Source organism: Petaurus breviceps, unplaced genomic scaffold (assembly GCF_028583685.1).
Source record: "Petaurus breviceps papuanus isolate PSGF00001 unplaced genomic scaffold, PetGlider_PUasm1.0 126, whole genome shotgun sequence".
NCBI classification, from domain to species: domain Eukaryota; kingdom Metazoa; phylum Chordata; class Mammalia; order Diprotodontia; family Petauridae; genus Petaurus; species Petaurus breviceps.
This window is the reverse complement of record NW_027185655.1, coordinates 2,033,036-2,057,583: the sequence shown is the minus strand read 5'-3', so window position 1 is coordinate 2,057,583 and position 24,548 is coordinate 2,033,036. Positions and strand designations below refer to the sequence as shown.

The following is a 24,548-nucleotide window of genomic DNA, read 5'->3' as shown; positions in this document are numbered from 1 at the left end:
TGAAGATAGAAGAATTTTTTTAATCAATGAATATTTATTAATATTTACTACATGCCAAGCACTGTGCTAAACATTGGGGATACAAAGGCTGGCAAAAACCCATCTGTGCCCTGAAGAAGCTCACTTTCTAATGGGGAAGACAAAATGTAGATGAGTGCTTATACAGAGTAGAAAAAGGTAACAGGTAATCATAGAGGAGAAGAGAATGCCTTGTGCTAAAGTAGGCATTTGATTGGTTTCAGTGGAAGCCACCAAAACTAAGAGATAAAGGGTAGGAGAAAGTGGATTTCAGGCTTGGGCAACAGCCATTACCAAGGCAGGAGATTGTGTGCCATGTGCAAGGAATGAATGGTCCAATGTGGCTAGATCATAGACGATTTCCTGTTAGCTGGGAAGGGACCAGGCTGTGAGGAATTTAATTCATCTATATAGGGTATTCCAAAAGTCTTAGTGCAGTATAAGTTTTAATAATCTTATTAAAGCTTATTAAACTTGAATACATTTATCTCTTATTAGGATATATTAAATAAGCTTTTTTCTTTTTTATTTATTAAGTTTATTAAAGCTTAAAATTTCACTAAGACTTTTGGGACACCCTATATAAGAACAAGAACCATTCTCCCCAAAAAATGTGAATAGGCAATGATCAAGAGAAGAAATCCAAGCTATCAAGAACAGTGTAAAAAATGCTCCAAATCACTAACCAAAAAAACCAAAAATTAAAACTCTGAGTTTATACTTCATAACAATCAGATTGTCAAGGATAGAAAAATTATAACCATTGCAATGGTTATAGTAAGAAAGGCATACTAATGCAGTGAAGATACTGTGAATTGAAATAAATTCTGAAACGCAATTTGGAAATATACCCAAAAAGTCACTAAACGATGTCATCTTTTGAACCAACAAAACTGTTACTAAGAAAATACCCCAAAGAGATGAGAGACAGAAGAAAAAGACTTTCTATGTATGAAAAATATCTATAGTGACTTTTTGTTTTAGCAAAGAAATGCGGGTACCTATCAATTAGAGAATGGCTGAATAAATTATGACAAATAATTGTAATGTAATATTAATATGGCATAAGAATTAGTTAAAATGACAGTTGCTGAGAAACCTTGGAAAAGTTACATACACTGATTCAGAGTGAAGTGAGCAGAAATATAACTAAACAGTAACCTACAACACTGTAAATGAAAATAATTTGGAGAGATTTAAGAACTCTGAGCAGCTCAATGAACAATTACAACTCAGAGAATTAGTGACAAGAATACACTTCCTACTTCTTAGTGAAGAGGTGATGATGGACTATGGGTTTGGAATGAATCATACATTCTTAGACAGTCAATGTGATAGAAATTGATTTTGCTTGAATATACATACTTGTCACAATGATGGGCTTTTATTCAGGAGAGGGGTTAAGTTGCAAAGTAGTGATCAAAAGCTTTTTTAAAGGAAAGGGAAGAAAGCACACCAGTGAAATATTTTAATAATACATAACAAAGAGCAGAAGGAAGCTTAGGAAGGGAAATTGAAGAAACAAAGCAATGTTGACAATAGCATGAGAAATTTTACTTTATTTTGAAAACAAGCTGTATATGACAGATTCAAGAATTTATATGCAGTCCTTTTCTTGCTGATCTTTGTATATATAAATATTCATGTTGGTTGATGATTTTCTAGTTCATAGTAAAAAAAACATTTTTTAAAGAAAAATACAGTATGGCATGCAATATAGTGGGCAATGCTCTGCTATTTGAGGAGCAATAATATAGCTTATCGAATGTCTATTAAAATGTTTTATTGATTCCCTTCTTGTCTGGAGACCAATCATAGAAGAGTAATTCTGTGTTGTAAGGAAAGTAGTGTTGGAATAATGAAGATTGCTTAGAAAGTGGGAAAAGGATTGCCAAAATTAGGGGACCTCTAACACAGCAAGAGGTCATGGAGGGACAGCACTAAAAAGTGGTAACTCCATTCCTGAGAGATGAACCTAAAGTAGACCTAAAGTCAGACCTTACAACCTGAGCACCAAAAATAAAAATTGTAGTCTTTGTTATCTGAGAGACCCTACCTGCCTTTATTCTTTTAACTTTTGTTAACACAGGTCTTTTGTTCTGACCTATGAGTAACTCATTGCAACCCAACACTAAAAGGTGCTACCCTGAGTCAGGACAACCTCCAACTCATTGTAATGGAAATGCAAATTTAAAGATCTTCTCTGCCCCTAGGCCCTTTGATAGGCTTAAGAGACTCTGAGAACCTTCCTTGATTTGAAAATATACTCTGCCTTCTAATAGGCTGAATGTGGTCACATGGAGCCTGTGGCAGGAGGCTTGGTTTTCAGGAATGCCCATACCTTGATGCTGTGTGATTGGGCAGTGGGTCAAGAGGGTGGTTACATTCTCTGACCCAGGAGAAGGATATATAATCCCTGATGTGAGGCTTTGCTTTGGGGCTCACTTTGAGAAGTGTTCTGTGATTTGATCAGATGAGACTCTGGGAAGCCATTGTTGAGAGCCCCCCCAGCTTTGAAAAACCCAGATGTTGATTTGGTATGGATGTAATCATTGGACAGTTTGGAAACCTGTCTACTTGATCTGTTTCTCCGTCTTAATAATTCTGTCTGTATACTCTGAAGTTCGGGGTACTGACCTTTTTCCCCTGAACTAGGTAAACGATATATGTTTGACTGATTAAAGTAAGCTTGTTAACCCATTTTGAGTTGCTTTCCTTTAGCAAAGCAGATCTAAGATCCTGTGTTGGCAGCCACCCTGGGGACGCTTGGGGTGCTTGCTGCTACACTCATCCTCTCCCCAACCCTGCCACTAGCCCTCCAGAGCTTAGAAAGTTACCCTTACATATAAAGTTATCCTTTCCTATAAAGCTATCTATATTCATATCCGTGTCCATATATATGTATGTGTATGTGTGTATTATATATGAGTATTTATATATCCTTACAATAAACATATCTTATCATCAGGAGAGGTCTAAGGGGTGAGGATTTCCCTTTTAGTATATTCCCAGAGTTCTGCCTCAGTTTCTAAGATATTATAGTTTTAAAAGAATGTATAAATGATGAAAAAATAGAAAAAGAACTATTTTCCTTTCCATACATGCACTCTTGGTTCAGTGACACTGGCCTCCTGGCAGGTCCTCCAACAAGGCACTCCATCTCTTGGCTCTAGGAAGCAAAGTGAACAAAGAACTGACTCTTACAACTTTTCCTAAGGTTATACAGAAAATTAACTAAGATCAAAAGTGAAAGGAAATAAATTTTTATTCATTAAAAATAAAATATTAAGAAGGTCAAAGGTAAAAATTCAAGCCCAGCATGTAAATAATTAAGCTCTTATCTCATGATATAATAGTATGTAAGAAGATCAAAGACCTCAAGATTGCATGTTCAGCTGAATTCCAGCTTTACATTGGTTCTTAAGAGTAATAAACAGTTATAGGTAGCATATAAGGGATAATTTGTGTTATAAACTAGATTTTCAAAACTTGGAGGTAATCACAAGGGCATAGTACTCTCATCTCTAAGATCATTGTTTAAAACCTTGGACAAATCACTTAACCCAGTTTGCCTTAGTTTCTTCATCTGTAAAAAAAATGAGCTGGAGAAGGAACTGGCAAACCATTGAAGTATCTCTACCAAGAAAATCCTAAATGGGGTCACAAATTGGACACCATTGAAAAATGTTTGTTTTTTTATGACCCTGCTCTAAGTACAAATTAAGTGTACAATTTAACCTTAAAATGTCTTGCGCACACACACATAATTAGATTTAGCCTACTGCTTTAGGGTACCCTTCAACTCTCACTTGCAGACCAGGTTCCCTGAAGAATGATTACAATGAGGTAAAAGATCTACAATCCTCAGGAACCCCCACTGATGTTTACCTTTCAAACAGTCAGAGATGACAACTGGCTTAGAGCAACAATATTTACTGAAATAGCTGAGCAAGAAAATTTACATTAGAACATTACTGCCAATACTTCCCCTTCAACATGCTATTGTCAAAGAAAAGATATTAATACTGTACCATCTGCATTTTAGGTGCAAGTCAGCGTGGTACTTAATAAAAGTTTATTGATTGATCAAAGTCTGCCAGGAACAATTTTATTTAATTTAAAAATAATCTAATATCTGAACATTTCTAACTTGGAGAGGGAAAGAGAGAGATGTCCAAACAGGCATAGTTTTTCAATACCCTTAGACATGACTCTTTCCCCCCAAGATGATTTAAGTTAACATTTATAGAAATACTGAACAGGGAAAAAAATCATCAAATTAATCCTAGACAGAAGTGATGTCTCCATTTCCTCTTCTCTCATTCTCTTTTTCACTCCTGACAGTCTAGTTTCCAACCTAAATCAAAATTGTTCTCTCCAAAGTTACCAGTGCTTTCTTAAATGCCAAATCCAATGACATTTTCTCATTCCTCATCCCTCTGAACTTGATTGCAACTTGTGAGATTGTCCTCACCATCTTCTTCTTCATACTCTCTTGAGGTTTTGGGGACACCACTCTCTCCTGGTTCTCCTCCTGCCTGTCTGACTGCTCCTTCTAAGTCTTCTTTGCTGTATCTTCAGTCAGGACACCCTCACCAACAGTGGATGTCCCACAGCATTTCTGTCCTGTGTCTTTGTCACATGAATTGTCTTAGAGTCATCGTGAGTCAATGCCAATTAGCCAGCACAGGAGACAGACACAGGAAAAGAAAAAACTTTATTACACTCAGAGCACAAGCTACACTGAACTGTAGTATCTAAAAACTAAATAAATAATAAATAAATACTAAACTGTATCTGCCCATAAGTCAGTGAGCCCCAAGCATCAGTTTTAAAATACCTTATACAGGTCTTGACTACATAAGCAGGATGGGAACCATGGAATTTTACAGATAGCAGAAAGATAAGATAAAGTTCATTCCATGAGGAAAACAGAAAATGAGGGGGTTGAAACCAGAATGGTGACTGATGTCTCAACCCTGATATCACAGACTTCAGCAGGATACATGACTGAACTCTCTTAGGACCTTCAAGACAGAGCCAGAGCCAAAGATTTTCTTTTAACACTTTATACTCCTTCAGCTACTGATCTTAACAGCTCCCAAGAGTTCAACTATCATCTCTATGTAGAAGATTCTCAAATCTGCTTATGCCTGAACCTCTCTGCTGACCTCCTCTCCAAATGCCTATAAGACATCTCAAACTGAATGTCCTGCAGACATCTTAAACTCAACATGTCCAGAACTGAACTCATTTACCCCTAAATCATCCTACCTCCCACCTTCCCCCCATTACTATCATTACTATTACTAACAACAACCAAAACTGCTCTCTCCAAAGTTATCAGTGCTTTCTTAAATGCCAAATCCAAAGACATCCTTGTCGATACCATAATTCCAATCCCTCAGTCTCTCAGCCTAAGTGCCATTCGTAACTTATCATCTCTCACCTCCCATATCCCAATCTGTTACCAAGGCCTATCAATGTCATCTCTGTAACATTTCTCAAATATATTCCCTTCTGTCCTTCAATACGTCATGCCTGGATTGCTGCAAAATCTTGCTGGTGGGACTTCTTGACATACGTCTCTACCTACTCAAGTCCCTCCTCCATTCAGCCACAAAGTGACTTTCTTAAAGGGCAGGTCTGACCACATCAACTATCCACCCCACCCCCACTCAATAAACTCACTACCACCTCCAGGACAAAATCTTCCATTTGTCATTGAAAGTTTTTCAAAACCTAGCCTCCCCTACATACCCATCCAGTCTTCTTACACCTTATACACCACACCCATACATCCACACACACACTCTTGGTTCAGTGACGCTGGCCTCCTGGCTGGTCCTCCAACAAGCCACTCCATCTCTTGGCTCTAGGAATTTTCACTGGCTCTCTCCTATGCATCTTCTTCCTCCTCATCTCTACCTCTTGGCTTCCCTGGCTTCCTTCATGGCTCAGCTAAAACCCCACCTTCTGTCAGTCAGCCAGTGAATATTTATTAGGCACCAACTATGTGCTGGGCATTGTTCTAAGCTCTGGCAGTTGCGACATGATACTCAAGGGTGCGTGATGTTGGTGGAGTCAGAGCAGCTGATAGAAAGTGAAAAGCTAAGCTGCACAGTTCTGTGCCCTCTACAGAGGAAGGCTTTCAGAGAAGTTAATTGCCTTGACCTCCAGCTCCAACCAGGGGAGAGGAAGCTGAGAAGGTACTAAGAATCGAGGCTGGATTAGTCTCCAGGAGGATGAAATTCCAAGTGATGATGAGCTTATTCTGAGGGAGTGATAACGTTCTTTTGCTGGGCTATTGCTGTGCTCTCCTTTTCCTTTGCAGTTCAGTGGGGCAGGGCTTAGAATGCTGGTCCTGATAGTCAGGAGGACCTGAGTTCAAATCTGTCCTCAGACACTTACTAGCTGTGTGACTTTGGACAAGTCATTTAACCTTGTTTGCCTCCGTTGTCTGACCTTGGGCAAGTCAGTTCGCCCTGTGTGCCTCAGTTTCCTCATCTATAAAATGAGCTGGAGAAGGAAATGGCAAACCACTCCAGTATCTTTGCCATGAAAACCCTAAAAGGGGTCTGACAGAGTCAGACATGACTGAAACAACACAACAGCAAAAATAATTAAACAACACCTACAAGAAACATTTCCCAAACCCTCTTAATTCTAGTGACTTTCCTCTGTTGAGTGTTTCCTATTTATCTTACACGTAACTTGTTTGTACATAACCATTTGTGTGTTTTCTGCCCCTTTAAATTTGAGCTCTTTGAGGGCTGGGGCTGTCTTTTTGTCTTTCTTTGTAACCCCAGCTCATAACACGACTCCAGACACAACACAATAAATATTTATTGACTGTAGCTAAAATACAATTTGGAGTTAACATTCCAAACCAATAGTTATCACTCAGATTCTTCCTTGGCCATTTTCCCCCAAAGAATCAAAAAGCTTTGTCCCAGAGATCTCTATCAAGAATTATTTTTTAATAATAGTTGAAAGTAGGTTGCCCAGTGGATAGAGCACTGGGCTTGGAATCAAGAAAACTCATCACCCTGAGTTCAAATCTAGCCTCAGACAGTTACTAGATATGTGACCCTAGACAAGTCACTTAACTCTGTTTGCTGCAGTTCCTTATCTGTAAAATAAGCTGGAGAAGGAAATGGTCAACCACTCTAGTATCTTTGCCAAGAAAACCCAGTTAGGGTCATGGAGAGTCAGACATGACGGAAACTTGACTAGACAAGAAAAAAACTTCCCTTTGACTGGAATATAGGGCACTTCCCTTGGGTGGGTCTTAGGCCAATCCTTTAGGGGTGGGGAGAGGAGAAGAGGGAAAAGGGCACGATCTTCAAACAGACCAGAGGTCCTCTGTCCAAATTTCAGTTTTTTCTCTTGATCATTTTCCCTATATGAGACCTTATTTTTGTGTGCGTCCTTGACCTAACCCACCTTGAAAAGGAAGTCTGGAACGTGTTTTTCAAGACGATTAAAATAGCATTTCTTGAGGTTTTCACTTTTTCTGAAAAGAAGGATTTCAATGTGCTTCTACAAGATGTAATATCATTTGGGAGACTGAACATTTACAAAGTATACTCACAAGGACTCACTCTATATCAGAAAGGACCTCTTGAAGGCCCTTTGAAGAACCTCTCCCGTCTTCTTGTGATGGCCTCATGACACTCCTCCCATGCTGAGCTGGCCATACAGCTCTGCTGAACATCCGTGGTCTCCACTTCAGAATTCTGATAGATGCCATAATAGTTCATGACTCCAGAAGATAAATGATGAAGCCTATTTCCCACCTCCTGATGGAGAAAGGATGGACTGTAGTATAAGCAATATTTTCAGAAATGACTAATACAGCATAAATTTGTTTTGCTTGACTATACTATGCATTTATGTAGTACCTACTATTGCCTGCCCCTGCGCTAACCATTTTGCACATATTATCTCATTTGATCATCACAACAACTTTAGAGGGAGTTATTATTGTCCCCGTGTTATGGTTGAGGAAACTGAAGTACATAGAGGTTAAGTGACTTGCCCAGAGTCATACAACTAGTGTCTGAGGCAGAGCATGAACTCAGGTTTTCCAGTCTTGATCATTTACTAAATTGGAATAACAAAATATGTGCATGTATCTCAGTTGTACATGGCACTTTTATTACTGTATACTAGAACATTGAAACCTCATCAACAAAGGCAGAAAAGCAAAATTATTCAATGCTACTTTTACTGATCATAATACAATAAAAATGACAATTATTTAAGGACCTTTGAAGGAAGGATACAAACTCAGATGGAAAATTACTAACTTGATCCTAAATTAACGGGTGGGTCAAAGATCAAATCATAAAAATTATATATAATTTCAAAAAGATAATGACAACAATTAGATAATAAACCAAAAATTTTATGACGCAGACAAAGTAGTCCTTATGGGGAAAATTATATCTCTATACACTTTCATCAAAAGGGAAAAATAAGAGATCAAAGAATTGGGCATTCATCTAAATTTCTATAATAAAAACAAATCAAAACTCCCCCCTAAACATAATAATAAAAATGTTGAAAATCAAAGGATAGATTAAAATTAAAAATTCACACGGGACAGTTAACTAATTTTATTTTTTAAGAGAGTAAAGTCGAGTAGCTAATTTTTTTTAAATCAAAAAAGAGAATTCACAACAAATGAAAAAGAAATCAAGGAAATTATAAGAAAACATTTTGCCAAGTTTTATGTGCACAAAACTGGTAACTTAAAATAGATGAATATTTACAAAAACATAAAATACGCAGCTTAATAGAACAAAACATAGATAATTATAATAATCCAATCTGGGAGGGAGGGACTGAACAAGTCATATATGAAGTTCCAAAGGGGGAAAAAACAAGTCCACATAGGACACAAGGTGAGTTCTAATAAACATTAAATGAACTGTCAATCTCAATATTACGTAAACTGTTTTTTAAAATAAGAAAAGAGAGGCTTCTACCAAGTTTCTTTTAAGATACAGATATGATCTTGATGCCCAAATTAGATAGAGAGAAAGCAGAGAAAGAAATTTATAAAACTATTTCTAATGACTATCAATTCAAAAACATTGGAGGAAAAGAGTAGCAAAGAGACTACGACATTATCCTTACTTAGAGATTTGCTGGAAAAACTGGAAAAGTCTGACATGAATTAGGTTTAGACCAACACTTTATATTGTATGCAATGATAAATTCAAAATGGATATGTGACTTGAATCATAAAGACCATACCATAAAAGTTTAGCAGAACCAGATCAGAAACTCATCACAGCATTAGTAGCCAAATTCTTAAACAAAGGTTATAGCAAATACAAAAGGTGGGAAATTTTGATTATATGAAATTTAAAACTTTTCTATGAACAAAATTAGCACACCTCAGATGAGAAGGGGAGCGGTACACTGTGAAAAATATTTATGTCAAATACTGACAAAAGTCTGATATCCAAGAAATATAGATAAATAACAGAAAGATGGAATCAGCCTCATATCAGAGAGGAAGCTGGGAAAATGCTGTGTTAGTAATTCATATGTCATTGTGAAACATTTCAGTTAATAATTATGGATCTTATGCTGACCCACCACTTTCCAATTTTGTAGGAAAGCTGATTTCTATCTCCTTCCTTGTTGAACATTTTTAGCAGTGCACAAGCTTTTAATATGTTGAACTTATTTCTGCCAAGTAGATGATCAGAAATTTTCCACACCCTTCTTTTTCAGAGGTTCTACAACTCCTCTAATTTCTTCATTTCTTATATTTCTATAGCATAGTTTGTGGCTTACGTTGAACTTTTAAATTTTCTTACTTTCACTGTTTCATTCCTTATATCACCTTAACCTTTTTGTTTTTACTTTTATATATTTATTAAAGATATCAGAATTTTCAGGTATACCAGATTCCATTCTGCATGCTTCTTTTTCCATGCCTTTAATCAAGTGGTATAAACATCCAAGTTTTCTACTGCATCTACCAATTACATATGGATGTAATCTCTCATTGCCTTTTCTTAAGTTTTCATTAGTGTTCTCAAGCATCAAGCTTCTACCATGATTTCATTTGATGTGTGTCCTTAGAAGGATACCTCTACAGTTCCACTTTTTTTTCTTCCTATGGTCCTTACCATGGCAAGGGCAGCAGCATTACTTTTGTGTGCAGGTCCTGAAATGTTTTTATGCCATCAAATTTTGGGAGGATATGTTTCTTTATGATGGTTGTAATAGGCACACACATTACTTTGTTTTGATATAATTGGATCCATACCATAAAACTCGATTAGGACTTTTCAAAATTACCTTCTAATTATCCTCATCTCATCAAAATCAGATGAGACATCCATGTGATTTTTGCCATATATTTCACTATGAAGTAACTCTCCTGTGTCAAGTGTAAATTTACAATTCTTTCCACTTCTTCGGCTTTTTCCCCTTCATATTTAAGGAATTCCTCAATTTCCATTTCATTTAGCTTTTTGGAATGTGCTTACTCTTTATTATTCTCCTGCACTGATCAGTAATTATGTTCTGTAAATTGAGAATGAGGATACCATTGACAAAAACATACAGTATGGAACCCTTGTCTTGACCTTATAAGATATTTCCAATTCTGTTTTATAATGTAATAATGGGTCATAATAAAAGCGATCATACATTTAGTCTATTTCATGTTTATTCATGGCTTGTCGTTTGGTGGTCAATCCCATTTTCACACCTGTATTTCTATCAAATGGGGGTGTGGGTATCTTTATCTTGCCTTCTTGTAGCACCTGGGAAGGAAGAAGCCCCACTTGCTTTACAGTCTTTCATGTCATGTCCTTCACTGTCAACAGCAGCATGACAGTTTGAAGTAGAGCCAGCCTACATTCTTCTATTTCTTAGGTTCATAGGACCAGTTACAACACACTGGCAGGGTGTTAAACCCAGAATCTAATTGTCTGATTTTTCAGAGTTCCTGAAACTGTAGTGGTCCCAGGCAATGTGAAATCTCCTCTGTGCATCACCCTGGCTGGCCTTCCTGCTCTTTGTTGTTACACTCCAATCATAACATGTACAACAGATTAGCCTTTGAGTTAATTATTATTATTGGACTATAATCACTTTATGTTAGAGAGGATCAAGCTCACTTAGAATAAAGGATACTTTTTATCAAAGGTAAATGCTTCATGCCTTAAGATTGGATTTATTTCTTGGGGAAGAATACCTGCATGGCCTCAAGTAAGTTTTTCTGGGCCTCAGTTTCTCACTTTGTCAAAATGAATGTGTGGAGCTTAATTAGCTCTCAGATTCCTTTCCATTCTAAAGCTATGATCCTCTGACAACAAGTATTATATAGGCTAATTTCTCGGCTCAAAAGAGTAGATCCAGATAAGATGAAAAAATCCTGTGTATTTTATATAAATGGAATCCAGATTCAAATATTTCCATTGGAGATTTTGTGTGAAATCTGAGACATGTCTCTGCCACTGACCTCAGGGAGATACACTTCTCCTGTCCTAAGATACAGCAGAATTTGACACAAGAAGACCCGGGTAAAGACCCTTGAGCAAGTCACCAAATTTTGGATGCCTATAAGGTCCCATGCAGCTCTACATATATGACCTTATTTCTCTCTCTCCAAACTACCCACCGTGCCATTCATCTCACTCTGGCCCAGGGAGAGGGCACATCAGGAAGCAGCAGAATTCAAAACATGTTCCCAGTGGTGAGATAACCCATGCTTTGGAAACCACATTAACAATGTTGAACTCAAGTGTCCATGCAGAAGAACAAAGAAACCAATTGTCTGAGAGGGAATGACCTCTCTTGAACTTCTCTCTTTCATGTTCCTCAAATATTTATTTAGTTCCAGTTAATGAAGCTCATTCATGCTTATGAACAGATTTCCCTGATTTTCTTAAGGGCTCTGCATATCCCTCATCAGCAGAAATATGTATGTAGAAAGCTACTTGTTGGCTCAGAAACCTTGTTTTGGGTTCTAACTTTCTTGTTAGAGTTTTTTTTGCACATCCAGATGTGTAAATATTGGGGTGAGATGATGGCAAGACCTGGCTTCTTTCCTGATTGTCTAACTCTTACTGATTCTTCCTAAGTGCATCTGATCTCTTGAGACAGTTCACCTACATACTACTCTATGCCAGCTATGTTAAGTCTTTCAAGGTACTCAGCATCTTTTTAAGGTTTTTACTACTGTCCCCTGACTAGCAGAGAGACAGAATTGTGGAATGGTAAGTCTGATAGACCCGAAGGCAAGAGACCTAGATTCAAATCCTGCCTCAAATATCAACTAAGCAATCAGTCAAGACGACCAGTGATGACCCAGGATGCAGTGGATGACCTTCAATGTCTCAGCAAACTCTCAGTGCTCGACATTGCTTGCTTTAGCCACTGGAACAAGTTGCTCTCCTCCACCCGTTCCACCAGGGAAAGTCTTTCCACATTTGAGGCAGACATCCCCCTAAGTCACCAACAGGTTTGAGACTTGTCATTTACCCTCAGCCTGGGTTAGTCTGTCTGCCACGACCGTTTTACCAGGATGTGGCCATAGTGCATGCTACAGCTTTTTGGAGCCACAGGTGAGAGTTGCCCTGAAAAGGTTCAGCCAGCCCTCACACTAGAGGCACTAGAACTCCCTTTACACCCTACACACCCCTATTAATAATACTGACATTAATTAACATAATTTCTTATTATATAGTGCATATTAGTTTGATATTAATTCATTAATAACATAATATTAAGAGTGTCCCGGTTTCCTCATCTGTAAACCAAGAATAACAATGATAACCCAACCAATGTCATGGAGCTGTCATTGAGAATCAAATGATGTGATGTATTATGACATGAGTGTAGACTTGGCTAGTGGCTCGGATGACACTTGGAACCCTCGGCTAGTGTAAGCAGTACACATTGGCTAATGTCTTGCCTTCTACAAGCCTATAAGAAAGACCTGGTGTTTCTTGGCAGTGGGGTGTAGTTTAAAATTTTATCACCAGGTGGCACTGTATTCCAACCAATAGACAAGTGGTCCCTTAAAGAGCCCATTGACAGGTGCAGAAAAGATTCTTTCCTTGAGAACAGGCAACCTGCCAAACTTCAAAAAGACCCAGCAGGAGCATTCTTGTTGTTCCAGGATCAGGGGAAATGCCCCTCTGTCCTACGAAGACAGGGCAATGTAGCTCTAGAACGTCCACCCCCCACTGTCTGGGACATTCTCCAGCTCCATCTCAAGCTCTCTGTAAGGTAAAGGAGAACGTAAGGATGGCAGACCCTCAGCCTGATGGTTCCTGCCTGGCTCCTGGCTTTTGAACTATGCCAGCTTCCCTGCCACAGCTCCCAGCACAGATGGCAGATAGGGACACGGGGCCTAGGGGCTGCTTAGCAGACCAGAAGGTCCTGACATGACCGGGATGGCTTCTCCTGTCCCTGTGTCCTAAGGGGTGCTAGAAGTCCCTCTTGGTCCAGGGCCAACATGCTCATGGCCCCAGTCCCACTTCACAAAGTCACCGTCATGACCCCAACCAGGAGCAGCCAAGCAGGCTTCCTTTAAGGAAAATTCCCATTCACAAGGGTGAACTGGAAGAAGGGGAGAAATTCCAAGTCAGTAATCTCACATTCAGCATCATCACTCCTCTTTTTTGTTTTTTAGGTTTTTTCAGTTAGAATATATTATGGCATATAGCATAAGATGCAATTCTAAACCTAGTTTTTGCCAAAACTTTTTCCAGCTTTCATAGCCATTCTTGTCCCTTGGAGTTCTAAATCTTTGATTCTGGGAAACTCCTTTAGGACCCTGACCCCTTAAAGTACTCATCAGAATGTTAGGAAACCTGGTTGACAAGAGGAAAGGGGACCTCTGAATAAAACCATTGGATATCTATGTTAAGAGCTGGTGGTTTCCTGGTAACCATATCATCTGTAACACACAAGTCCAGAGCCAACGACCCAGGCCAGAAGGTTTGGGTCCTGCTAAAATGACTAAATGGGGGACATATCCCCTTGGGTGGGGTAGGGGGAACAGAGGGAGTATTTGGCAAATAACTATAAAGGGTGTCTCAAAAGTCTTATTTAAGCTTTCATAACTTTAGAAATATAAATGCTACAGACTTACAAAAAATACCATTTGAACATTTACTTAAATTTCTTTCACAATTATTTAGTTTTATGAATTTTGAATTTTAATGACAGAGCATCCTGTCATTATACATTGCATGGGACACAGTTTTTGGACGACATTTTCTCAGATCAGTGGATGAGTCGAGGAATTCCTCTTGCTTGGACACCTTGGTTACTGATGTATTTACATTTGACTTTTTCTTGTAGGGTCACATCAGAAACATCCTATATACATCAAAACCTCATTCTCTGGATGATCTTAAGGCTAGAATTACAAATGCTCTTTCAGTCACTGAGCCAAGCTTATGAAAGTTTTTACAAAGTTTGAAAATCAGCTAGAGTGGTGTAGAACACAAGATGGTTGTTATGTTGAATTTTATTAAGAAACATTGATATTTTAAATATTTAATCTTTCAAATGTTGCTTTTATGAGTTTGTAGCATTTATACTTCCAAAGTTATTAAAGTTTAAAATTGCATTAAGATGTTGGGTCACAGGGCAGCTAGGTGGCCCAGTGAATAGAGCACCAGCCCTGGAGTAGGGAGGACCTGGGTTCAAATCTGGCCTCAGACACTTAATATTTAACTAGCCATGTGACCTTGGGCAAGTCTCTTAACCCCAATTGCCCTCCAAAAAAAAGATATTGGGGTCACCCTGTAAATGAGTCAAACGTAACACTACAAAAGTAGTTGTGCAAGTAGTGGGGAAATCCTGGATTGAAGAGAGAAAGGTCAGGGTAGAGGGTGGATGGTCCATTGCAGAGCACCTGACAAATTTAAAAGACAGTTGAAAGACAATTACTACTGACCAAAACCAAATGAAGCTTGTTGTTTTTAGAAAAACATTGATAGACTTGCACAAAATAATGAAGAGTGCAATGAACAGAACCAAGAGAACATTGTATATAGTAACAGTAATATTGTTTCAACAACAAATCTGAGCAACTGTCATTTTGACTATTACAAAACCCCAAATTAGCTACAAAGGACATACGAAGGAAGATGCTATCTGCATCCAAAAAAGAACTAACAAATAGAATTATATATAGAATGATTTGACATATATGTGTGTATGCATATTTGTGTCTAATGGTAGCCATCTCTAGGGGGCAGGGGGAGGGAAGAGGGGGAAAGGTAAAAAAAGAAATGGACATGCTAAATTTGTTATATATTTAAGAGGAATAGCAGGCTGTATATAATAAATTTGCAGTTTCATGTGCAATCATCTTTTTATTATTCTACCATGTTATGGAGATGTTTGTTTTATTTCATAAAATAAAATAATTTTTTAAATGAGGTTTGATATGAAACATTTTTATATAAAGCTAGAAAAAAATCAATGATAGTAGCTCATAAATGAGTTTCCCAATAATCAGAAATCCTGAACTGGTTCCCCAGTCAATGAAGTTGCCACATTTTTGTTGTGCCATTGGAGAAGCTTAGCTCATTTCTAACCAACACGCCCATAAAAGTTGAAATCCTTTGCTAACAACTTCTGCTTGTTTAACATAGTCACGGAGCATGTTCGGATTGGTCCTTCCTGGTGGTGGACCAGAATGCGTGTAAATATTATCTTCTTTCCCCCGTTTTATGGCAGCCATGTGGAGATCCAATGATGATGGGATGTAGCGTTCTAATAGAATGGTATGGACTCTAAGTGATCCCTCCATTGTCCTCCCAGCCACTGAGTGCATGGCACTTCTTTAACAGATGTGGTCCCTCCTGAACCAGATGCTGTATGACCCATCAAGAAGGGCAAAAGTAAACACATTCCACTACCCTGTTAAACGAGTTAAATTGTTATAAAAGGAATTGCAGTTTTATCAGTCTGTTGGACAAGTGAGAATGGGACAGATTTCTCTAAGGGTACACTCAAAATGTGACCACAGCAGCAAGATTTGCAGGTAGATGGGGAGGGAGACAACCAGGGATCAACCATTTCATATTAGAATGCCAAATCCTATCAGCCCCAAAGCTCCCGTGCCATCGGTGGGAAGTAGACTGAGAATACCCTGCATAAATGGCAAAACCCACCAAGAGGGGACCTCTTTGTGACCCTGTCACATCTGTCAGTCAGGATTCTCAGTTCAGTCTTCAATCAAATCTAAAGCAAGAAATAACGAAAGGATGCTGAATTCAATCTGTGGGTACCGAGATAAAATTGGCAGTTGATTAAAAACAGAATCAAAGGTCTCCTTAACTTATCTGGCTGTGTTCTGAAAAACATTTAACAACTTTATGCTACTAAAAGTGTTACATACCAAAGAATTTACTTTATAAAAAATTTTACTTATTTCTCATTTTTATTTAATAGCATGTTATTTTTCCAATTACATGTAAGGATAGTTTTCAACATGCGTTTTATAAGATTTTGAGTTCCACATTTTCCTTTCTCCCTCCCTCCCTCTCTTCCCTCCTCCCCAAGACAGCAAGCAATCTGATATAGCTTATGCATGTGCAATCATGTTAAACATATTTCCACATTAGTCATGTTGTGAAAGAAGAATCAACAAAAGGGAAAAACCACCCAAAAAAGTGAAGCTAGTACGCTTTGATTTGCATGAGTCTTTTGGAATTGTCTCAGATCATTGTGTTTCTGAGAAGAGCTAAATCAGAGTGGATCATCACACAATGTTGCTGTTACTGTGTACAGTGTTGTCCTGGTTCTGCTCAGCATCAGTTCATGTAATTCTAAGTTTTTCTGAAATCTGCCTGCTCATCATTTCTTACAGCATATACTGACTTCTCATTCTTGACAGTTATGACACAGTGGGTAGAACATTGAACTTGGAGTGAGAAAGACCTGAGAGCAAATCCCCAGACACTTGTTAACTGTGTGACCATGGGAAAGTCACTAAAACTGTTTCCTTCAGTTTCCTCATTGACAAAATGGGGATAATAATAGCATCTATTACCCAGGGCTGTTCTAAGATCAAATGAGATAATTAGTATAAAGCATTTAGCACAGTATTTGGCATACAGCAAGCACTATACAAATATTTTGTTGTTATTTAGACATTTTTCAGTCACATTCAGCTCTCCATGACCCCATTTGGGGTTTTCTTGGCAAAGATACTGGAGTGGTTTGCATTCCCTTCTCCAGCTCATTTTACAAATGAGGAAACTGAGGCAAAGAGAGTAAAGTGACTCACCCAGGGTCACACAGCAAGTAAGTGCCCAAGGCTAGATTTGAAACCAGGTCTATTAAGTCCTTACTATGTGCAAAGCACCATGCTAAGTTCTTGAGATACAAATAGAAAAGTAAGACAGTCTCTGCTTTCAAGGAGCTCCCATTCTATGGGGGAGGGGGAGGAGGGAAAGGGGAAGAAACATATATGGAAGGTTTCAGCTGCAAGTCAGATGGAAAGCCCATGGTCCTTAGGATACAGCTGCAGAGCAGATGTTAATGTTTCTTCCTTAAAGTCATTTCCATTGATAAGATTATATCAGTTTCTAGTGTTAAACCATCTGATGGCACCTTGACAGACCTTGGTGACAAGGACTTTCTTTTCTGAGTCTTCAGGAGCTCTGGCTACTACACTTACAGGAGCAGCTGCCAAGCTGTATCTCCATTGCAGGTGCTTCCTAAGGGTGATGTTTGAAGACACTGAGCTAGGTGGCGCTGCAGTGGATAGAGTGCTGGGCTTGGAATCAAGAAGACCCATCATCTTGGCCAAACCTGGGCTCGGACATTTACTAGCTGTGTGACCCTGGTCAAGTCACTTAACCCTTTTGCCTCAGTTCCTCATCTATAAAAAATGAGCTGGAGAAGAGAATGGCAAACCACTACAGTATCTTTGCCAAGAAAACACCAAAAGGGGCCATGAAGAGTCAGACATAAAACAACTAAACAGCAGTAAAAACAAGTTCCTGATTCCAGCCCTGGCACTCTAACCACTGCCCCATACAAATGTTAGCTTTTATCATTGTTGCTGTTTTCTGGATAAAATGAGTTAATATTTGCAAACTCTTTGCCAATTTAAAGTGCTATATTCATACCATATCTATCTTTACACACACACACACACATATATATATATATAGTAAACTCTATAATTCATCTCCTTTCCTATAGAATGAGAGAGCCAGAAAGTTTGCTAAAAGCCAAGGTTGGCAATCCTTGGACTGGATAGGATTAACCCACTGAACACTTTAGGAAGCAAGCATGCCTGACTCTCCAGGCTGGTTTGGCTAAAAGCTAAGCTCTGTTTTGCTGAAAAATTATTGTATTTTCTTAATATGGTCTTAATTTTCTTAACATTCACTCAATACCAGTTCTTAGCTCTATGTCCTCTCTCAGCTGCACTTACTGACTTGGCCAAGTACTGTGTGTGCCATTAATAAATAAAATGTGCCTGTTTTTCCCCTCTAGTTTACAGCCCCATGGTCATAAGTGACATCTGTATCTGATCCAGCCTCCCTCGCTCTGGGGAGGAGCTGGGAGGGCATAGGCCATCCTTTATCTAACAAACGTATTTATTCACAGCACCTTGTCTGGCTGCAGAGTCTGATGGATTTCCTCTGGCTCTGTTTCATCCTGTCCCCCACCAAGGCAAAATACACCTGCAACTCAACCTTGCCAGCTCGGAATAACAACCACAAAAGGCGTGGTCAGGTCACTTTTTTACTATCCTGTTCCTCTTATTTTTTTCTAAGAACATTGAAAGAATTCATCTAAGTTGACTGGGTCACTGGAGCTGAATCAGTTTCCAAATCAGGCAGAAAAAAAGTCTGGATTTCTGGGGGTTTTTTTCGGGACAGGCAAGGAACAGGTAAGGAAAAACACTATCCTCCATTCATAACGACCTTGCTTAGGTTATGAAAAAAATAATATAATTATTAATAATAAGAATTAATAATGATATAATCAAAAATTCAAAGAACCAAAAAGCTGAAGGGTGAACAGAGGGCAGAGGAAGGTGTGGTTAGTATTCCGGAGAACTGCCTTGTTAGCCTTAGTCTGCTGCTAACTGTGTCCCATCTGGAAAGTCACTTGGGTGAGCCTGAAGCTCTTAGCTGAGATGATCTCCAGGTTCCCTCCAGCTCTGAAGGGTTCTACTCTGCTGTGCTGTCAGAGACATGGAAAAAAATCTGAGTGCATCGTTGTGATGTGGGCCCCTATGCCACAGTGTGACAGGGATGGCTTCCCCCCACCCTTAAGCAATACAGGTGGAATCTGAGGAGTCTCAGGTCCGAGATGCTAACACATGGACTTGAAATGTGTTCACAGTTAGATTTGAAATGGACAAATATAATAATCATGAGAGCCAAGTCAATTATAATTTGAAAGGAGTGTTTATTAACCTCGGTGACTGCCTCCCTAATAAGGAAGACAGCATCGAGTCTTCTGTAAGATACACTTATATAGAGTTAGGTGTTGCTAATCAACAAAATATGATTCCAAGGGGTGTACCATTTCTAGCAAAGTCTTGGGTACCCAACAAGAACAGACTTGTATCTGGGGTATGTTTCTAGCAACACATGTGAAATGTTCCCCCACTATTATGGACTATCAGGTGGATCCAGGCTTTTCTTCAGGCCACCTTAACAGCAGAGTGATCTGGTCCACCACTCGAGCTGCGTCCTTGATGTCTTGGAGATCTTGGAGGGACTTGAGAAGTAAATCATTAACAGTCATACATAATAGCCTTCAGCACCCAAAATACAATAGAAGGTGGGGTGCCAAACAGAATCTTAAAAAGGGGAGTGAATTTTACATATATGCATTCAGTTACAAATATTAACACTTGCTTAGATGATGGAATAACTACAAATTCAGATTAAAACAGCAAGTTCTTTTCTATTTTACAATTTGTTACATCAATTTTGCAAGTGAAGGTTTTAGTGGGTCTCTTAAAATCATACCAGAGATTTTTAAAAATTTCTTCTAAAAATATCTTCCTTCTTCAAAACAGTTTCAAGATTTATAAATGATCACTAAACTTTTATGGAGGAAGTTAATTGAAAACTTTTAAATGATCTTAAGCAATTTGCATAACTTTCTGTATATATTCTAATTCTGGATGAAAAATAACATTAGATTTTCCAATAAGCTAACATAAAAAGCTCACATCTTTTATTGATTACTTGCTCTGAGCATAGAAACCTGTTATAGAAGGAAAAAGGCAGGGACATGTGACTTTCCAAATATGCCAGGAGAAACATCCTTGGCTCTGTGTAAATTCAGGTATAGTTACAGATATTCCATCTCATGCAGCCTCTGTTCCATCTCATAGCTAGACTCAGGAATAGGTGGGAAACATTCCTTTTCAAAGCAACCTCATGGGTAAACTGAGCCAGGAGGGATCCCATCTCAGACAGAGGCTAAGATTGTCCCTTGGGCCTTTACCAAATATAGACTTCCACCTGTTGACAGTACAGGATCACATTCCTCTGAGTAGCTAGTGGCATTTTCTCTCAGACACTGATTTAATGCAGACAACTATACCCAAATTCAGACCCAAGATAAGATTTAGTTATGGTCCCAAATGCTTTGTACCTTAAACAACAAGCTTCGCCAATTACAGCTTAGAGCCTGTTATAATTATTTCTATTCTCATGGGGCTGCAATAAATAATAAAGATGTATCAGATCTGATAATGTAAGGAATTCCATTTACCATCCTTCTAAAATATAAAAACCAATTTATAAAAATCCTTTTTAATCTTTGCAACTTCTTACCAACTTAGGTTTATTTAAAAACTACATATCCTTTCTCAGGCTGAATGGCCTTGCCTGGAGATAATTTCTAGGGGGTCTGACAGTTTTACAACATAAGGAAAATTTATATGAATTGTAAGCAGGAGAGACTGTTCTGAATGGGCAGAACTAGTCAGACAAGTGTTCGTTCATACAATAATCAATTAACAGTTATAGGTTTTAGCATTAAAATAGTAGCCCAAAATAGCTTAATAATTTTACAAGTTTTTCTAAATAGCAGATATACATATTACAAATCAGGGTTAACATTAACACTACTGGTCTTACACAATTTTCTCCTCACTCAGGTTTTACAATATACAGTGTAGAAATACAACAATATAAATTGTGAGATGACATTAATTGCATTTCCAAATTACAAAGAAGAATGATTGATCTTACCAAGTGAAGAGGCTAGTTGACTTCTGACCTCATTTTCTCCTCTCTTTTTCTCATCTCCCCACTTTAAAGATGAATTGAGACTCAGGGTTAAGTGATTTATTCTAGGTCATACAACCAGTCAGTGCAGAGTTTGAAACACACTTTTTCTCACTGACAAGCTTTTTCTCACTTTTCTGATTTTCTCTCTTTAATCTTTCTCTCAGCTGTACCTCTCTTGTTTTTCTCTTTTGTGCTCTATATTCTGGGGTGTTTTCTCCCTGCTCCATTGTTTTCTTAGTCCTTAGCAACCTTCTTTAATTCCTTGGCCGTGGAATAAGCAAAGGGATCATTTGCTGCAAGGGAGAGACCTCTTAGATGGTACTGAAGTTGGGGCTTCATGGTACACAGTGAACTCTATATTTCAGGGGGAAACCCTCCATTTTTCCAAATTCATCACACTCATAAGCACATTATCAGCCTATACTCTATCAAATAAACCTCTATAAATGCTTAGCTGTAGCAGACCTGGTTATGGAATGGTCGATTTGGGAGAAAAAGGGCAGTGCTCATAGCATTGAGGAGAGGGTTTGGGAAACTTGAAGTAAAAACTTCAGACTCTGCTTACTTAGAGGGGTGGGCTTCAGGGTACCTGGGAATCTAAAACTATTGCTGGTGGGAGCTAGATCAAGTACCCTTTTACTAAACTATTTAGGCTGTGGAAAGAATATAATTTTACTTTAATAGCTCAGATGTATCTCAGGCTTAGTATATGGGATAATGATTAATTTGTGTTTGTACCTTTGTTTCACAAGCTTCTTTTCCCTTGTCTAACTGTTCCCATGCCATCCAGAAAAAAATATTCTATTCCAGGGATTTAACTTTTCAGGTAGGCAGATGACAAGCCTGCGTAGCTCCCATGTAGCTACTGTACCTTCCCCCCTTTTTCTTTTCAGAGGAGGTTAACTCAAATTAACTTCACTGCAGCCCTAGCTCAGTTATAGCCAGGACAACAGGGAGAAAAATCTTAATGGTTCAAACCTCTTACTGTCTCCTCAGCTCCATCAGAGCTGGATGACAGAGGAGGGCTCCGTAGCTCTAGCTAAGAAGAACTGGGACCACAGGGAAGAGAATCTTAGCAGTTGTGACTTGTCACTGGTCAGAATTGGATCACAGTGAGCAGGCCCCATAGTCCTTAGCCTTGTCAGAGGTAGGGCCACAGGGAAGAAAGTCTTAGTGGAATTGTCTTTTTGACCTTTTGCCAAGTAAACTTTTCTTAGGTGCTCATTCCTTTAAAATTTCAGATCTACTTCGAGACTTTTAAGAGAAACTGCTTCTCCTACGACATAGATGATATAACTGCTCACCAGTAACAATCATGGTCTTAATTTTGAACTTTGAAATAAAAACAATTGAATAACCAATCTCGTGACCTTAAATTCCAGTTTTTGTAGATAAACTATAATTTTTCTTGGTGCCACATAGTAACCACAACGAATTCAATTACCTGGATCTATATTCCCAATGATGTTGCACAGTTCTCTTTCTGTGACCCAGGAAAGGGTTAAGTGTTATCCTATTCCAAAGTGCAATGAATCAATGAAGTGATCCCTTTTTCTCTTAGATAGATCTTAGGGGAGAAATCTCCCATTCTTTCTCTGTCCATTTGTCTTTCTACTTCTAGAATTTTGGCTGGAGCTCAAGGAGTAGAAGGAGAAATGCTTTTCTCTCAACAGCCACTCCTTGAGAGATTATTAATCTTTCTAGCACAGGTCTTGGCTGCTTTTTTATGCATATTACAGGGTGGCAGATTCAGAAATTTCTTTACATAAACCCACAGACAGGATATTAAAGTTACAGAGACCAAAAGAAAGGCAGGCAGAGACAAAACGAAAGTTACAGACAGACAAAACAACACAACACACAGGATACACTCTGGTGGCGTTTTTGTCTCTCCTGTGGCTCCTTGCACTGAGATTTTTTGGATTTAGAAAGGGGGCCCAGAGGAACCTCTCAAGAAGTGGAGAAAGTTCACTCCCTCCCTTTTCTGGGATCCCAGGTGGAACAACTGAGCGCCCCGAGCAACGATTGGCAGTTGTCCCAGGTTGGCTGGTCAGATCCCAGGGATGGAACAAACTGTCCTAACTGGGGCCATGACAAGTTTATTTTCCATCATCTAACTGGGTCCCCATTGAGGTGAGGCAACCCTGTAACCCTTCCATAATTGCACCACATGCACTGTCTGACTCACCTCTTTCATCCTTCCTCAGCCTCCCATGATTCCCCTTCCCTCACCCTCTCAGCCAAGAACCTTATTCATATTTCACTGAAAAATGAGAACATTTGCCAAGAGTTGACTTTTCTCCCCTCTTCCTCAGCTCAGATCTACATGCTGTTTGCCACTCTCTACTCCCTCATCCCTGTTTTATGTGAAGAGGGGGCCCTTCTCCTTACCAGGATAAACTCCTCTACATGTGAAAGCCATGCCATATTACATTTTCCAACATCTCTCTATTATCCCCACTTTCTCACCAACCTTCAATCTCTTCCTTTTTACTGGCTGCTTCCCCACTGCCTACAAACATGCCTGTGTCTCCCCCATTCTCAAAAAAACTCACTTCGGGGCGGCTAGGTGGCGCAGTAAATAGAGCACTGGCCCTGGAATCAGGAGGACCCAAGTTCAAATTTGGCCTCAGACACTTAACACTTACTAGCCGTGTTACCTTGGGTAAGTCACTTTACCCCAATTGCCTTGCCTTCCCCCCTCCAAAAAGCAAAAAACAAAAACAATAACCAAACTCACTTGATCCATTCATCCCTGCTAGCTTCCAACTTTTTTCTCTCCTTTTCACGTCTAAATTCCCTGAGAAGGCTGTCTGGTGCCTTCCCTTTTTCTGCTCACACTCTCTTCTTAACCATTTATAATCCAGGTCTGACCTCATCACTCAGCCAAAACTGCTCTCTCCAAAATTACCAATAATCTAATTGCCAAACCCAATGGCCTTTTCTCATTCCTCATTCTTTTTAACCTCTTTGCAACCTTTGACATCGTTAATCACTCTCTTGTGTTTAATATTCTCTTCTCTCTGGATCATTTAACACTATTGTCACCTGCTTCTCCTCCAGTCTGACCTCTCTCCTGTCTCCTTTGCTGGGTTTTCTTTCAGGTCATGCCTGAACTCATGGGGGTTTGCCAAAGCTCTATCTTAGGCCCTCTTTTTTTTCTTCCTCAATGTTATTTTGCCTGGTAATCTTATCAGCTTCTGTATATTCAATTATCATCTCCCTCCTCTCCTTCTGTACACAGAGGGACAC

At 38.9% G+C, this 24,548-nt stretch overlaps 1 protein-coding gene and 2 long non-coding RNA genes across 4 annotated transcripts in view; 1 reads left to right on the top strand and 2 right to left on the bottom strand.

Annotated features, from left to right (window-relative positions):
• Nucleotides 1-1,440: 1,440 nt before the first annotated feature.
• LOC138163824 (uncharacterized) lies at nucleotides 1,441-24,127 on the bottom strand. Its single transcript, XR_011168930.1, has 3 exons — nucleotides 24,037-24,127; nucleotides 7,613-7,820; nucleotides 1,441-3,187 (listed from the first exon to the last, which is right to left on the bottom strand). It is a non-coding gene; the product is annotated as an uncharacterized lncRNA (long non-coding RNA).
• LOC138163815 (uncharacterized) lies at nucleotides 3,270-5,975 on the bottom strand. Of its 2 annotated transcripts, none has more exons than XR_011168926.1 (2): nucleotides 5,779-5,975; nucleotides 3,270-4,668 (listed from the first exon to the last, which is right to left on the bottom strand). It is a non-coding gene; the product is annotated as an uncharacterized lncRNA (long non-coding RNA). The 2 variants fall into 2 exon arrangements; XR_011168928.1 differs by lacking the exon at nucleotides 5,779-5,975 and adding an exon at nucleotides 5,553-5,770.
• Nucleotides 18,645-24,548, top strand: part of LOC138163804 (sulfotransferase 1 family member D1-like) — a 33,059-nt gene continuing 27,155 nt past the window's right edge. Inside the window, exon 1 of the mRNA XM_069091368.1 lies at nucleotides 18,645-18,928. The gene's annotated coding sequence lies outside the window, so the exon portion shown is untranslated. The remainder of the gene's footprint in view (nucleotides 18,929-24,548) is intronic.